Consider the following 16,174-nt stretch of genomic DNA (forward strand, 5'->3'; position numbering starts at 1 on the left):
ACCAGGTATGCAAAGATGCAGGAAATGCAATCCACAAGCAGGGAAAAAACCCAACTTTTGGGAGAGGAATTATAATAAAAATAAAATTGAAAAAGTACATATAAAATGTAAGGCCTGCTTCTTTTAATTATTAAATTTCAATGGACATTTAAAAACTTCTGGCAAATTCCTATAAAAGTTTCTAAGTGCTTTCCCCCAAGATTTGTATTATCACTTCTTGAATTGGTAACAATTCATAATTCATAGCCTATTATCTGGTCCCTGGACCAAATAGTGTGTAACCTGTTTGGATCATTAAAGAAACATTTTTTTTAAACTCATAGTAGATAGGTTTGAAGATGACATTAGGACAAAAAAAAAAAAAAATCACATCTGAATGTATGGCCACACAAGAATCCTGATGATTATCCCAAAGCATATCTTGAAGGGTATCTCCAGGGACTGGAGGCCGACTCCCCTCTCAGTGGGCTGGCAGCACCATTGCAGATGGCAGAGGAGCCCAGGAGGTCAAGGCCCAAGTTTTAGAGTGAAGTGTGGCAGGGAAATTTATGAGAGGCCTAATTAGCACAGTCATTTTAGATAAGTAGAGACACAAGGTTTTAAGTAAAACCCTTCTAAGCCTAATTATTTCCTCTTTAGCATGGACTTTAGGACCTCAAAGGAAATGGCACTAAATCATTCTGGAAATAGGTCTTCAGTTCACAAGATGCTGAGAACTAATTATTTAATGCGTTGAATGTTGTACATGTTGTAACCACTAGGTATGAAGGCATGGTTCAAAGAGCTACTGCGGGGCTCTGTACCAGCCTCCTCTTCTTAAGCAAATGTCCATAGACAGATTGTTCGAGAAGAGAAGAGAGTGTTTCGTGTCTTATTAATTAGCAGCTGCTTTCCTTGGCACTCCTCAACATTGCTGTTCAGCCTGCCCAGGTTCACAACTGTTTTATGTGATGAGGCTGGGAGGAGAAAGAAAAGAAAAAAGATAAATATGAATAAAATAGGGATATGTCAATGTCACCCAGCACGTTCCATTTGCTAATTTCACTATGGCACTCATTGCAACTCACCTATCAATGCTTTTTCTATTCCTTTTGTTTGTCATTTATAAAAAGGATATAATATTAATAGTACCTACTTTGTAAGGTTTCATGAGTTAATAAATGTAAATGTATTGGCTCATGTGCTGTGTTTAATAAATACATATTAACACTCTATATCTGCAGGTATACATCCATATGTGTTTACTTATTTTTCCCTTAATTCAAATCCACTCAAGAAACACAGTATCGAGGGGATCAATTTTTTTTCTGGCTGGTACGCTTATTTTTATAACTTAAAAATAATTCAATAGATTTAGGGAGTACAAGTGCTTTTTTAATAGATGGGTGCATTGTTTAGTGGCGAATTCAGGGCTCTTAGGGTACCTGTCACCCAAACGGTATACGCTGGTCTTTTACATTCAAAGCTCTGGGTATGATTTTACAGAATGTAGAGCTGTTGAATTTAAGCTAGACATTTTGTATTATTTTCTGTGGCAAAAGACATCTCACTAAGAGCAAGGAGTTGAGTGGTAAAACATGGGTGGTAGAGACAAGCTGCGAAGGCTGGTTGCCTAACAGCTACTTCATCATCTAGCAAAGGGTCAGCATCCCCTTCTGCTTCCCTGCAGAGTCATTGGTATCCACGTCCTATGGCTGGGCCATTTTTGTTATTGGTGAGAAGAGCGAGGACATGGCGGAGTACTAGGTAATGTCTGCCATGGCTGGGTGTGGCCATCGGAACCTTGCGAGTGTTTGGAAAAGGGGCGATGCATTCATAGGCCAAGTCCAAAGCTAAGGATGGTAAATAGTGTTTTTATTTTTCCACTTAATGTTTATATAGCTTCATCCTGCTGTGCAAAACGGAGTCTCTCAGTGATTTCTATCAGTTTCTAGAGCAACAGTTCTCAACCTGTGGGTTGTGAACCCTTTTTTCCATTTGTACAACACTTGTGAACCCTTTTTTCCATTTGTACAACACAATAATTAGGAAGGTTGAGAACCATTGTTCTAGAGGGTGTTCTTCTAGAACACGGGAAGAGGTGCTCTGGACATAGGCATTTACATCTGAAGCTTAGGCAACTAGAGAGAGTCTGCAAAGAGCACCTTTTCTGTTTCCCGTGTGGGAGCCCTCTGTGTGTCGCTGCGTTTCTCTGTGGATCTCAGTACTCCCTGTATGAACACGGAACTTCTCATCAGCTGATAAGTGGGACCCTAGGCATGAGTACTCTAATTACTTTTGGTAACAGTAAATAAAATTATTCTGAAACGGATTGCAAGTCTTGTCTATAGAGGAAGGACTCTTTTAGTTATCTCTATGCTTGGTTGAATTGGCTTTCTGAAATGAGAATGGAATAATTCCTGAGAGACTGAGTGTTCGTAGTGAATTATTTTTGTCAAAAGACAATCATTTAGAAAGGTAGACATGAACCCTTGTACTAAACTAGCAGTGGCAAAAAGTTAATAAGAACTTTAATTTTTCTTTTTCTTTTTCTTTTTTTTTTGCAGTTTTGGCCAGGTCCAGGTTTGAACACACCACCTCAGGTATATGGGGCCAGTGCCCTACTCCTTGAGCCACAGGCACACCCTAGTTTTTCTATTTCCTAACTTTTCTCCTTGACATTCTCTAAATTGCTATTTTGACCACTTTTTTTTTAAAAAAAAGATGTGTCCTCTCCTGACACATTCAGCCAATCTCTTGGCTTTGTGACAAAGACAACCCAATCTCTCTTTACAGCTCTGAGACTTCTTTTTTATGGGATAATAAATCTCTATCATCTAAGCCATCTTGATTTGGTATTCTGTTCCTTGCATCTAAAATCTCCCTGATTCTTTTTCCTCTAAATAATAAAGCACCGTGATTCTTCTTCCTCTAAAGCCAAGTCATGATCATGCTACTTTTATGCTCAGAATCTTTAATAGTTCCCTATTCCCTACTAAAAAGAATCAAATTTATAATCTAGCATTTAGGGCTTTCATAAATTTTGTCCTAACCTACCTTTCATCTCTCCAAGCTTATTTCCCATCTGCTTGGTTTACATGGTTCCTTGCATGAGTTAATACATCACAGAGCTGCGTTCAGGGAGAGGGGAGAAGGCTGCAGGTAAGTCAGACCCTGCACCAAATCCCCCTCCCCACTTCACTCTCCTTCTCATCCCTATCCTGCTTCCAAAAATGGAATGTGGGAACTAGCTGGTGTCAGCTCAATTTTGACCTAGAAATTTCTTTCTGTTTGGGAGGCAGAGATTTCTTTAGAATATTCTTCTGTGTGTCAATGGTAGAAAAAAGAGCAAATTGAATGTCCCACAAATGAGGCTTGCCTTTGAGGATGTGGCTGCTGTATTTGGCAGCCCCAGAATAAGCCCTGCAGTGTGGCAGCTCTTGCAGTATTGTGTGTCCCAGAGAGGAAGGGTCTTTCTTTGTCACCAGAAGGCTCGTCTACAGAATGATGAATCCCAAGACCACTTCCATACCATCGGCCAGCCAAAGGGATACACCCAGAAAGCAGTGGGACATGCCATCCCCGTCTCAGCTGCTGATTCTGCTGCCATCTGAGAAGAACTCAGAGACCTGTGTGTGATGCAAGCTCACATATTATATTGATGCATTTCAGTAACATTAAAGTGAAGGGCTCTCTGTTAAGAAAGAGTCAAAGCCCCAAGTCAAAGTCAAGAGTAATGGGTTATCCTCCTACAGAGATGTCCCCATGTGGGAAGCTGCACCTGGTTTCTAAATTCTTCAGTCACACTAAACATGGGAGTCAGTCAGTCAGACCTACACCCTCTTGTGATACCAAGAGTGGGAGCCACACCCCTAAATCATCTCTTTGCCCAGGTGGGATCATGGGCCTGAAGAATGGGACTGGAAATGGTGCCAAGGGAAGAATTTCCATTCATTTCTTTGGTTTAAGAGATTCTGAAATTAAAGAATGTGATTCTATGGACCACATAAAGTCCCAGTATTTGCAGCACACAACACTTGATGATTCTATCAATTCTGGGGCCTAAAAGACTCCCACACCTTCTCCTCAGCCAAAGTCCACACTTGCTTGAGAGACAGCAGCCCAAGATGTGCATGTGTCTTCAAGCTACAGAAGGCTTATTGAAAGGTCAGGTTGAAACTGATGCCAATTCCACATCCAGAGCATTCCTAGCAGCAAAACAGTGAGAAGTAAAACCTGTCTGAACACATAGATATCTGCCTTAGAATGATCCAAAACCTCTCTCAGCCTCTCCCCATCTCCAGGTTCATAGAAATGTTAAGCTCTGAAATGTAAGAGCCAAATGTCCCCAACCCTCTACCAAGTCCAGGTCTTTCTGGAGTTGATTGGCCAGACAATGTGCCAAAAATCTCAGAAGACTGAAACTTCTCTGCTGGAAAAGGGATTTCCAGTGGTCTTGAGGAGCACTTTCTAAAGCCCCAAAGATTGTTTGCAGAGATATTTTAACAGAAGCTGGCAGAGAGACAATGAGGTCTTCCCCTTGGAACCAGCATGGCAGACATAGGGTCCAGCACAGAGATGACTCGGATGATCCCAGGATCTCAGTGAATATTCTCATTTTTCTCTTTACCAGTTGAGGGTCCTATGAACACCACCAGGGAAGAAGTTTTAAAAGCCATTCCCCCAATATGGGTCCTGGTTGGGAATTTGAATTTGGGATGGTCCTTAATACCATTAAAACATCCATGTAAATGTCAACATAGAATCCAACTTTCAGATGGTACCTTAAAAGATGAGAGTCTGGTGTGTCCTGAGGAGCTGGTAAATGACCTTTTAGTTGCTCAGAATTGCCGCTGGTTCAGCAAAAGATGGTTTTCTTGGGCTTGGTCAGCACCCTCAGAAGGAACATGGCATGAGCATCACATCATTCCTTCCCAGGTCTCAAGTTCCAGGCAGCAACAGGGGTTGGCAGATCCTTAGAGAACCAATCAGACTCCAGGTAAGAGTTGATAGCCAGCTCAGTCACAGCCATCACTACATCTCAAGGTTTCCAAAAACCTGATTAGCCTCAGCACAGCTCGGGAAAGGAGCCCTTGAATGAATCTGTGGCATGCAGTCAGATGTGTTCTCATATGAACTTTCTGAAAACCTCAACCATGCACAGTCCAGGCACCAAGGCTGGGGTGCTTCAGGGAACCTTAAATTCCCAAGATTTCATCTCATCTGGTAAACCTAGCACCAAGCCTTACTGCTGCTGCTTACATTACATTGTGCCATCTTGAGGCATGCAGGCTTGGGAAAATATACTTCATAGGCACTGCAGAAAAGTTGTACTAGAGAGATGACTTCTGGAAGTTGATTGATGGATGATGTCTTGAATGTACATTATGATATCTTGACTGTCTAACTTTGTAATGTCCGTTTCTACTTGATAATACCATGACACCATGAAGATTGTGATTGACTCTGATGACAGCTGCCTTCCAGTTCCTTCACAAAAATTGTCATCAATGAATAACATGCCAGGGATGGGCATAAATACACACAGTACACACAATCCTGAAATTTCAGGTCTTAACCCTATGATTCCAATGCCAACCCTCCAGTTCAGTAAGAATAACCGTCCACTACTCACTCCAACTAGACACCCCTCTGACCACCAGGAGACCCAGCATACTTCCTCACGGTGCTCCAATACACCTGGTTGGCAGACCAAGAACAGATAGGCTTCCTGGTGAGTGTGTCAGTCTGGAGGCCTAGGATGTGTGGGGAATAGCATCCCTTCATGTTTAGAAATGGAGATCTGGAGGAATTCCTATCTGAGTTTTATCTGTCTTCCACTGTTCCATCTGAGAAGTCCAGATAGACACTAATATATTTTTCATGGGGGGAAGTCCTCAAGCCATAGACATCCCAGGGGTCCTGGGAGCAGGTTCCTGCACATATAGGAGATTATAGGCAAACAGGCTCCACAGAGATACTGGCATTGCACAAGCTTGGGGCATCCTTCTGGGTACAAGTCTACCCTTTCAAGATCTCCCCAAAGACATCACTGACCTTTCTCAAGCAAAAGCACATTAATAATAAGTGTCATAAAACAAAGAAGGAACTAAGTTCAGCATAGGGTAGGAATAGAAAGGAAGTATTTCTTTTTTTTTTTTTTTAAATAAAATAATGAACCTTAGGCCATCTGCTTTTCCACAAATGTGCTTCAGCATGGGCCTCTCTCCCACATCTACAGATCCACCTTCACCTTCACGCTGCTGCTGCTGTCCCTCAGCTAGGGGAGTCCCCTTCCTGAAAGGCCCCATCCTGAAAGGTCTGCCTCTCTCCCCTTTGCCCTGGGCCTACTCTAGGAGGTGGCTGGGGGAGACAAATCCAGTGAGGCCTCGGCTTCCACACTGAGCCCCGCCTGGTTTGGGAGGGGAGAGAGGTCAGGCCCCCTGAAGTTCTGTGGCTTTTCTCTCCCCTTTGTATTTTCTTCTCCAATATGCCCTTCCCCTGCCCCTCTTGTTTCCTGGCCTCCTGGTCGTCAGAATTCCCAGGTGAATTTTATTAACGTGGGAGTGGACTAGATGCTAAATGTTATCCAGGATTTTTGTTTTTTTTTAATTTTTTTTACCATTCTGTGGCTCCTTCTCTTTCTTCCTCTTCCCATGTGTACAGTGTTCTGGGTCACTGCTGCCATTCCACCTGGTACAGAACCACTCACTGGGGCTGTGATGTCAGAAAAATAAAATATATTTTTTTCTTACAAAATTAAAAGACAGAAAGAGAACTGTAGGTCTCTATCCAAAAATGGCTTACACGAGACTCTTTCTGGTCTCCCCAGAAAGACCAAAAGTCATTTTCTTGGGAACTGGCAACTGACAGTTAACACTTTCTTCTCTTCTTTTCTTAGAATACACAGCCTCTTCTATTTCATCTTTCCTGTACGTTGAAACTACTGGTATGTGAGTGTTGGAGCTGAGTCTGATTTAACCTGGGATGCTCCCCAGCGTTTTGCAAACATATGCATTGAATGTTTAAATCGAAAGTGAGGACTGATGGGAAGGAACAATTAAAGCAAGCTTTTTCACAAGTTGGGACATGATACTCAATTTATGAAAATAGGGGGAAAGAATGTAGACTCGAGGAGGACATAATTTGAGCTAAAAATAGCTTCAGAGTGACTAAGCAACAGTAGGAAGATGGGTTTGTATGAGATTACCCATCGCTGAGGCCCAACAGCCAGAGGTCCCCATAAGAAAGGGAAGTTCACAAGAGGCGATGCACAGACTCACAATGGTTTGCACAGGCTCAGAAAGCCCCACGCCAGGGAAAGTGAAGAGCGGTGCTACGACAGCCTTGTCCTGCCAGCTGTGCCTGATAAGGCTACAGAAACTTGGAATTTTAATAAAATCTTTCTCACAGTGTCGCTTGGGAAAAGTTGGACGTTAACATTTTATCAGATTCGGTACCATTGTAAAAGGGCTTTTTTGTGGCATTCCTCAATTAGCTTCTTACTCAAGGTAGCTGATTTCAGCCAGTCTGTGCTAGTTAAATGGGGGCTGAGAGGGATGGGCTGCATGTGGGGAAGAGAAAATAGCATTTGTGTGTATTTCAAGAAATATTTTGAGTACGTGTCTAAATCTTAATTTTGCAACCACGCTTCTTTTTAAGTTAGTATTTCCCACATTTTATTTTTATTTACAATAAGAGTGAATCTTCTGAAGACTTGAAAGACAACAAGCCATTCTGGAAAATGGTATGAAGGTTTCTTAAAAAATTAGTGACAGAATTTCCACATGATCTAGAGATCCCACTGTTGGATATATATCCAAAGAAAATAAAATTAGTACATTGAAAAGATATCTGCAGTCTCATGTCCATTGTGGCATTATTCACGATAGCCAAGATATGGAAACAACCTCAAGTGCCCATCAATAGGTGAATGGATGAAGAAAACGTGGTATGTGTATATATATACAACATACATATTTATATATAGGATACTATTTAATCTTAATAAAGAAGGAAATCCTGTCCCACGTGACACTATGGGGAAATCTAGAGGATATTATGCTAGGTGAAATAACCCAGACACAGGAAGACAATTACCCCACGATCTCACTTATATATGGAATCTAAAAAAGTCAACCTTACAGAAGTAGAGAGTAGCCTGGAGGGTACCACAGGCTGGGGCAGGAGGTGGACAGGAAAGGCCGGGTGATGGTCAAGGTATGAAGTGCAGTTAGACAGAATAAATTCTGGTGATCTACTGGATAGCATGGTGACGACCATTAATAATAATGTATATGTCAAAATTGCTGAAAGAGGAAATTTTAAATGTTCTTATCACAAAATAATGATAAGTACGTGAGTTAAGGGATATGATTATTAGCTTGATTTAATTATTTCTCAATGTATACCTATAACATGACCTCATTTCCCATATATACAGCATATGCAATTATTATTTGTTGATTAAAAAGATAATACAATTTTAAAAAATGTTTCTATTAAGCTTGATTGTGTACCACAGTAACCACAGACAAACAGGGGCCATAGATCCGTGCTTTTAAAGGCAGCAATGTCATTTTCAGGATTTTTAGCTTCAAAATGAAATGTGAATGATAAACTCCAAGACGTTGCTACATCACATACAAGGCATGGACAGGGTGCCAGGAATGTCGTCACGATTCTCAGCTTAGCACTCTCTTTTTGCCCAAGGGTGTACTCTTGCCTTAAATAAATCCAACCTGGAAAAATTTAGATTTGTAAGATAGAAAGGCTGGCAGAGCGATTATCTGCTAGAGAAAAGATCCTTTGCTGTATCAATACTTTAAATAATAAAGAATTTTAATGTATTTTATTATCAAGTTTGAAAACGCTTATTTCCCAGGAACTCTGGATTTGCTGGAAATGTGACATTCCTGTATCTCTTGAATGATCTAGTGCAGATCTGACATTTTCTGAAGCCTGTTAGAAGTAGGATAGACAACGAAGTCTGTGTGACGTGCTGTGTGGCCCGTGTATCCAGCATGAGATGCTACACAAAAGAATAACTGAATTCTTGTTCTAGCACAAATTTGCTGTGAATTGCTTTTAAACCTCAAAAAACAAAATAATTTTATTTAGCTCACAGAGAAATCATATTAAGCCGCTTGCTCAATGTAAAGCAGTTTGGATTTCTGTAAGGAAAGAAAATATGATTGGGTTTAGCAGAATAGTGGGTTACATATGGGTAAAATCATATCATCAGAGCATATTGAAGCTTATTCTCTTAATCAGTCTGAATCCTTCATATTATATGTGCAGAACTACAGTGGGCTCCTTCATTGCATCTGCCAACATATCTTCCCCTCTTCCCTGGTCAGCCTTAAAAAATAAATCCATTTCCAACAAAGAGTGCCAAATGGTGAATGCATTATTGGAATCATTAATGTCAGGCCTTCTAAAACCTCTGAAGATTCTCCATTCACACTAAATATATGCAAATTTTTCAGGTATGGTGAGTACCAGAAAAAACCAGGTGGTGTAATCATATGAATGGAAAGGATGCTCTATGTTTATTATTTCCATCAAGTAAAGCACAGTGAAGTTTTTTCTGTTTTGATTCTGATTTGTTTTGCCTTGCCCCAGGGTAAGGTACAACAGAGAATGGGACTCTAAGTTTTGAAACAAAATCACGGATTGACAAACATAAAATGTAAACAGCAGTTTTGAGTTTGAATTAGTCTACCTAACATATAAACCAGGCAGGTCTTTCACATTTCTGTAGTCCAGCTTAATAATAAAAGACAAAATTGTCTCTGCACTGAGATCTAGCTTCCTGTTCTGTCCTTAACTCCAGTTTACTCAGATTTGGAATTCACTGCAGTGGCACATATGGTAACATGTTTTGCCTTGAAAATATTAATCAATAAGATATCTTTGTTAAAAATAGATGTAGAGATTAGTGGTGAATGATCTCCATTCAGATTAGAATCTGAACTGAATTCATATGAGGCTTCTGGGAGCTCTGAAGCTTAATGACACATTACAGAAATATTCAAGGATTAAAAACCTCATCAAATCCAGGAAAAATGTGTGGCCTTTAAGGCTTATATATGTGTGTGTGTGTATAAATATATATATATGTATATATATATTATTATTATTATTTTAACTGTAGAGAGAAGAATAAGTGACTAAGGTTGTAAATTTTCCGAGATTTATGGTTTAAATGCCTTCTCCTTCTGTGGGGAAGAGGATGCTATTCTGACCCACGTCCGCTGGAGAAAGCAGCCCAAACAGAAAGACACATGATAGTTTCTTGATGGTCATACTGAAACCCGGGGATCACTGTGATCATGTTTACCCACCTGCCTGCTCTTGCTCGCTTGCTTTTTGTTATAGACGTTTCCTTCTTTTTTCCCTGAAGCTGAAGGCTGTGGTAGATGAAGTTTGTGTTGCTGAACGCTGAAATGAATCTTCACTGAGTACTTTATAGATAACATTCATAAGTCACCATGGCAACGGTCACTTCCATGGTTTTTCAAGAACATGGACCAAACCAGTTGAGACCACCCACTCTTCAATGGGGCTGGCCACAAGTGTCCTAGAGATGGCCTTTTGATGTGGGAGGGCCAAAAACTCTACCCTCAGATCCTGCTAACGCCACTGTTTTCTGTTACATATGTCCTACAAAATGCCATGACCCCTAGCTCTGCTAGTACAGCACCAACCTGTAATTTCATTTCCTCCCACTGCCAGTCATCCTTCCCTGGATCTTGGCCACCCCACTTCCCTAACCCATAAGTATCCCTAGTCCTTGTCATCAGGGAAGGGATTTCAGAGAAGTTCTCTTGCCTCTTCACTTCCTTGGTTTTGTGATTAAATCTGCTCTTTTGTACAGTTATGTCACAGTGATTGATTCATTGTGTGTGGGCAGAACAGACCTGGGCCTGAACGATAACAATACTAAGAAATGGGTTTCCTTGGGGGTAACAAAGAGAGAGAGAGCCTGGCCTGAGTTGAAATCCTGTCTTCTCATTTCAATTGCTTTGTGGCCTATTCAAGCTGTTTTACCTCACAGGGCCTCTATATGCCTTCAACTTCAAGGAAGAGGACAACAGTGTCTAACAGGATAATCATGTCTAATTTTTTAAAACTTAATAAAAATTTAAAAATAAACAAAAACAGAAGTGGAAATCTACCTTCATGTTGACAGCAGGAAAGGCTTCTTTCCTTTGTGGAGAGCCCTCCCTTTTCTGCACCTGCCTGGGGAGCCCTGCTTCAGTGTCTATCTATGCAGGCCTAGGTCTGCAGGTGTTTTCCCTGACACAGGGAAAGGCAGTGGTTCTTAGCAGAGAGAATCATGGACTTGTGGAAAGAACTGGTTTCTTGTCTATAAGATAATTATGGTGGATTGAACATTTGTGTCCCGCCCCCCAAATTTAAATTTTAAAGCCTTAATTCAAATGTGATGGTATAGAGAGGTTGGGCTTGGGGAGGTAATTAGGGCTCCATAAGGTTATAAAGATGGAGTCCCTATGATGAAATTTGTATTAGTGCCCTTATAAAAAGAGGAAGAGGGACCAAAGTCTTTCTCTTTCTCCACTGTGCATAGATACACCCAAAGGCAGTCATCTACAAGCCAAGAAGTGAGCCCTCACCAAAAAACAAATTGGCTGCCACGTTGATCTTGGACTTCCCATCCTTCAGAACAATGAGAAATAGATGTTGCTTAGCCATGTTATTGATGGTGATTTTTTCAAAGCAGCCCAACGAATTAAATATCAACCAGCTAGGACTTAAAATACCAACCTATTTTATAGAGTCTGTTAGGTCAGAAAGGAGACATTGTACATAAATCTCTGTAAATTTTCAATTACTGTCAAGTAGTGTAGTAGGACCTAGAGAGATAGAAAGGTGAATCAGACACAGATCTGGCCCTCAGAAAGTTCATCGTTTCTGGGGTAAGGTTAAGACCAGTGTATAACCATCTGTAATACAAAGTGTAAAGGGTCCTACTCATTCTTTATTCATCCATGTATTATGTTTTGAGCCTGTGCTATGTACCATGTACTATTCTAGATTTGGGGGAGATGGAAATAAAAGGAATTCCCTCTTCATACAGAACTTATATCTGAGTCTGGAAAGCAATCAATAAACAAAATATTAAATAATACGTCTGAGGGTGGAAGTCCTTTGAAGAAAATAAAGTAAGGTGATAAAGAGTGATGAGGAAAACATGACTATTTTGTTCAGAGTGATAACGAAAGGCCTGGTCAGATCTGTCTGATAAGGCACATTTGAGCAGAGATTTCCATGAAGGGAGCAAATGAGCCAAGAGGTGTTTGGGAGAATAATCTAGGCAGAGGAAGTAGCAAGTGCAAAGGCCCTGGGGTGGGGACATGAATCATAAAAAAAGACTCTTTTGGGGGCTCTAGGAATTCAGAGTTGATATTATTTTTAGGTAAGGATGACAATGATACAAGACCCTTGGGACCAGTCCATGGGAGTCAGAGGCCTTGCTAGAGAAGAGACTTGTAAAAAGCCACCACACATTTATATAGTATTAAATGTAACTGAAAGTATTAACAATACTTTTCATTTCTTTTGCTTAGATCATAAATGCCTACCCATAAGTACATGATGGACCTTTTATCATTAATACTTTAGCATTTCAGATTATTAATATTATCATCTTCAGACAAAAGGTAGATTATAGTTAAGAACTTGTACATTGATGTCAAATAGATAGTAGTTCATGTCCCAGTGCAACAGTGTACTAAATTTCTGACCTTGGGAACGTTGCAGAACCATAGTTTTGTTTATCTCGTTTTATCTACTGTCTTTCATGGATGTGGGGTGTGGCCTTGAAAACTTGCTCACTAGCCCTATCTTTTCCTACCCTCTCTTTATTGTCAAACCCTAAAGCAAGATGCTAACAATATGAAAGTCCTACTATGAGAAATTTACCAAAATGAATAGAAGTGAAGCTATGGAGAGAAGTAACAAGAATAAGTATTTGTAAATCTTATACACAGTAGTCATAAAGTTTGTGTGCAATTTTTGCAAATAGTGTGATCTTTAAAGTTACACATGAACTTTATGGCCACCTTGTATATTTGTAGACTTAAATACTTCTAAGTCTGTACTGTATAAAAAGGGTCTTTGGAGATATTAATCTACTTATTCTTTAATGAACTTGTAGCCTGACTACTATTCATGGTCTCCATTTTACAGATAAAAGATACGACTCAGAAGCTTGAGTGACTTTGGCCGAGATCATACAGCTTGTAAGTCTCCAGGCTGGAACTGTACCCAAGTCTTTTGAATCCAGTTCCCTAGGGGTACCTATTGGTACAATGAGTGCCCATGAAATTCTTGCAAGACTGGAAAAACTTCCAGGTGATTAACTGGGTTGGTTGCATTAGGGGCCTCCCTCCTGCTGTGGACTTTGCTTTCTCATTGAGGATTATTACAGAAAGTTATCCAAGCCGCTTCACCAGCTTCAAAAATTTCTGGTTGTGTGATAGCTAAGGGCTCACACAAGGCTTCCTGCTGGACGATTCTACAGGGTCTAGAATTTAAAAAGCTTCAGTGGTGAGTGTGGTCTCTGCTGCCTAGGCTCATCCTGTCCCTCGCCTAGGAGCTCCACAAGGACAGGGACATTTCTTATTCATCCTTGCATTCCAGGGCCAGTCCAGAGCCCCACAAAGCCAGGTGGGCTTGAGCTGCAGCTGACAGGCACTGTGGTGGTTGACATCTGTTGACATCACCAGCTAAGCTTCACTTTTGCTGCAGTAAACAGGCCAGATGTCAGTTGTTAGGAGAAAACATCACCTGACAACTTTTCATTTTTTTCACCCTGAAATTCAAGTCACTGACTTGGACAACATGACGACAAAGCCTTGAACACGCTACGTCTCTATTTAATCCTCCGTGAAGGATTGCCATTGCTACTCCTATTTTATAGACCAGGGAGTTAGAACAGAGAGGTGATGTGACTTGCCCAAGGTCACAGAGAGCAAGTGGCAGGTCTGAGATGAAATAATCGAATTGGACTTCACAACTGCACTCTGAACAGTGTGGCTTTGTCTAAAAGAAGGACCGTCTCAGGATCCCAGCATTTTCTTGTCAGTAAAATGAATGGAGGGACAATTACTCCATTGGATCATTAAGAAAAGTAATTGAGATAATGCATGAAAAGCTCCTAACACTTGATAGGCACCCAAGATATCTCAGATCTCTCCCTTCCCTCACATAACCTGGGACTGAAGAACATCGCCTCTTGAGCAATCCTTTAGAAATATAAAGCTGAAATAAATCCAAGCCCTACTGGAGCCAATAACAATAAAGCTGATTTGTTCAGATTTATTATTTTGTTTCAATAAGAGACCTGTCTCCAGTTTCCTCAGCAGCGTCACAGAGCCAACCCAAACTGAAAACCCACGCAGAGATCGCAAACTCATGGATGAAACGCCATAGACACCTCAAGAACCAGGAAATTCCTGCTTAAAATGACTTGATTCTTAGCCAAAGAAGACTCGGGTTAAACAATACAGAGCCTTTGGAGCGCACAGTGGGGCTTCATGCTCCTGCAGGGAATGGGAGCACAGAGCTGTGGTGCCAGCTGGCACTGGCACGGGGTGGACAAGATATGCATGGCCCAGCCTTCCAAGTGGAAAGCAATTGCTGGCAGTACACCGTGAGCATGTCAAACCCAGGGAATATGTTTTCAAAGGCCCATCGCCGTTTTTCTTTTTTTAAATGGTAGCCACCAAAAAGTTATGCAAACATTTCAGCTGTGGAATATTTAATCTGACGTTTGGCAGGGCTTCCGTGTTGATCCAAGACATGAGGCATCCAGTTTCTGTCTAGCAGTTGTTTCACTCCTTGCTCAAAAAAAGATAAACTAGATACAATCGAATTTTCCTTCTCTTTAATTTTCATTGGGTCCCTACCTGGACCTATGCTTTATTCCCAAGTAATGGGATGACAATTAATGGACCACAAGGGCATAGGATGAATAGCTCATTTAACCAGGTGAGTAGGTTTCATACTTTTTATTCATTTTTAGTTTGGGGCCCTGCAAAAAGTTTTGGGAGTTTCTTTGGCTGTGGTTTTCTGAAGGGTTTGGCAGTTCCTCTCCTTGGGTCTGGGGTTTCAGGGTTTCATGTGCTCTCAGGGAAATGTTATCAGAACTGTCCCCTCATCACTCAGGTGTTATTGGTATAGTAACAAGCATCTCATGGGAGTCTTCCTCCCTTTACCTCGGACACACATCCTGCACCTGCTCGTTCGTTTCACCAGGACACCGCCTTCCTTCGTTAACCATCTCACTGACAGATTTGTCATCCTACCAGTAACCTGTGGGCTCCTTTTGACTATTGATCACATGCTTTCTGACCCAAGACTGGCAAGGAGAACATTGCCATTTCTCAGTAAACGCAAGGATTCAAAACACCAGTTAGTGGGCAGTTCTCATATCTCCCTGTGAGGACACAATAGTGGTCAATCTTCCAAAGGACAGGAGAACCTTTCTAAGCATTCCTCCACTGAGGCATTGAGACAGTTGCTTAACATAAACTAGCATAATTCTGAATGAGCCAGTCATGCATCTTCCAATGCATACTATCTATTCCTTCTCCTCCGCTTCAATGCTCACCATTATCACCACACTGATTTAACATCAGGTTGCTGTCCCCAGACCCCAGGTAATGGCCTAATTCTGCTTCCCAGAAACACTGAACCAGTGCTTATCTTTTACAGAGGGATGGGCGAGAGTGGGAGAGAAGGGTACCAAATGGAAAGGTTAAAAAAACAAAACAAAAGAACTCCCCTGAAAATGCTATCATAAACTGGAGACTGACAAATTTGGACATTTCCTTTGTTCTGATTCAAGTTTCTGGGTCCCATTCCAAACAAAAATTTATCTTTCTTTCTAACGGAAAACTCAACGAGCACAAACCTGAGCTTTAAAAGCCATGTCCTAGTTTGTCCTTTTATGGTTTTAGAGCTTGAGGGATTCAGTTCCGTGAGAAAGGAACTGCTTAACCTTAGAGAACCCTAGTAAAAGGAACAAAAAGATGCTTGAAGGCAGGGAAGTGCTATGAGAATGGGCCTTTCCAGTGCGAGTAACTCACAGTTAGATATCTCAATTGACAATGTGTATTATACATATCTACATAATACTGTCAATCACAGTTTTTCCAAGATAGTG

The 16,174-nt window shown here is 41.0% G+C and overlaps 1 pseudogene; it reads right to left on the minus strand.

The window, feature by feature from the left end:
* LOC100944487 overlaps positions 1-6,290 on the minus strand; it is a 58,088-nt pseudogene extending 51,798 nt beyond the window's left edge.
* Positions 6,291-16,174: the final 9,884 nt, after the last annotated feature.

This window comes from Otolemur garnettii, unplaced genomic scaffold (genome assembly GCF_000181295.1).
Source record: "Otolemur garnettii isolate 467f Iridium unplaced genomic scaffold, OtoGar3 scaffold00017, whole genome shotgun sequence".
Lineage (NCBI taxonomy): Eukaryota > Metazoa > Chordata > Mammalia > Primates > Galagidae > Otolemur > Otolemur garnettii.